The following is a 1,762-nucleotide window of genomic DNA, read 5'->3' as shown; positions in this document are numbered from 1 at the left end:
CACCTCAGAGTCTCCCTGCCTTCACTCCTGATGAAGGGCTTTTGCCCGAAACATTGATTTTCCTGCTCTTTGGATGCTGCCTGACCTGCTGTGCTTTTCCAGCATCACTCTAATCTAAACTCTGACTTCCAGCATCTGCAGTACCCACTTCTGCCTAGTTAACACCAATTGTCATGTGATTCATACAAAGCCTTGGCTAAAAAAACTGATTTCCACAGTGAACCTTTAATGAAGTTTTATCAAAGAAACTACACCAGGTATGTGCAGAAAACCTGAAAAGAATTTTTTTCAATACCCTTCAAAATGTATGTCATCTGAGCAATATTAAAAATAAGCAGTATTTGCAACTTTATTGATGGAAACAACATAGAGGATCATGGTGAGGGACTGAGATTAATATTGGCCAAATTGCAGTTAGTAGGATTGATGGTAAATGCAGGCAAGTACTTGCTGGATGTAACTGAGCTAACTGGGATAAACCCATGAGCACATCAATCCAACAAGGGTAGCAGAACATGAATCACAAAAACCCAGCAAAGCGAGACATTTTAAAGAACTTATTGTGCAAATATTGCAAACCCCGATCCATTGTGCAAGTTGACCACAAAAGATGAATAGTTCAGATTTGATGACAAACAAAGCTGCATTCTGTGTTTTGTAGGAAAAGTGTAAATCCCTGGGATACGGTGATTCAGATGAACCAAAAAATGCCATTATAGCTAATAATACAGTAGGATTAGGGGCAATGTTAGCATAAATGCATGCTGATGACCCAGGATCATTGTTGACAACTCATGATACACTCAGAGCAATGACAACCAGAGAGATTAAAAGAGAATCAGACAAAGATCCAGAACTCGATGTCATAACAGAGAATCCAAGCTGGAGAAGTAATCATTCAAGGTGCATAATGCCGTATAATATTGACAATGCACAGTTAGAAAGTGTGTTCTCAGAGACTACAGACTAATGGCACGACACAGCATAAGTAGACCAGTGACACTAATTTATGGGGGTCACTTGAGAGTAGTTGGTACTAAACAGAACATACAGATTAAAGTATTATGGCTAGGAATCGAGAAAAAAGTGGACCATGTTTGTCAAAGCACATTATAATGTCAGCAATCAGCAGTCCCAATCTAGCAGCACCAGTACACAGGTCACTGTTACCAGTTGGACTAATAAAGCATGTAGTAGTTGACTTTGTCAGCCAACTTCCACCAAAAAAGTCCATAATAGTGGTGATTGATAATTATAGCTAACAGTATAAGAACACTGTGATGAAACAATGATGTCTGTGCTGATTTTAAATCAACTAGTCATTTTGAATTCAGACTATGAGCCACAATTCATTTCACAAACCGATGCAGATTACACACAAGAGGGCTACAGAGCTAGGGATAGAGAATAGGACCAGTACCCTTCCACAGACACCCTCCTTCGACTGACTGAACTGGTCCTCACCCTGAACAACTTCTCTTTCCAATCCTCCCACTTCCTCCAAACGAAAGGAGTAGCCATGGGCACCCGCATGGGCCCCAGCTATGCCTGCCTCTTCGTAGGATATGTGGAACAATCCATCTTCCGCAACTACACTGGCCCCACCCCCCACCTTTTCCTCCGCTACATCGATGACTGTATCGGCGCCGCCTAGTTCTCCCACGAGGAGGTTGAACCACTTCACCAACACCTTCCACCCCAACCTCAAATTCACCTGGACAGTCTCAGATTCATTCCTCCCCTTCCTCGACCTTTCTATTCC

At 42.2% G+C, this 1,762-nt stretch overlaps 1 protein-coding gene across 1 annotated transcript in view; it reads left to right on the top strand.

Annotated features, from left to right (window-relative positions):
- The window catches only part of LOC122565351 (ufm1-specific protease 2-like), a 55,953-nt gene that overhangs the window by 52,813 nt on the left and 1,378 nt on the right, over positions 1–1,762 (top strand). The gene's annotated exons all lie outside the window — the stretch shown is intronic.

This window comes from Chiloscyllium plagiosum, chromosome 2, assembly GCF_004010195.1.
Source record: "Chiloscyllium plagiosum isolate BGI_BamShark_2017 chromosome 2, ASM401019v2, whole genome shotgun sequence".
Classification (NCBI taxonomy): Eukaryota; Metazoa; Chordata; class Chondrichthyes; order Orectolobiformes; family Hemiscylliidae; genus Chiloscyllium; species Chiloscyllium plagiosum.
The sequence above is the reverse complement of the archived record's forward strand: the minus strand, read 5'-3'. Positions and strand labels throughout refer to the sequence as shown.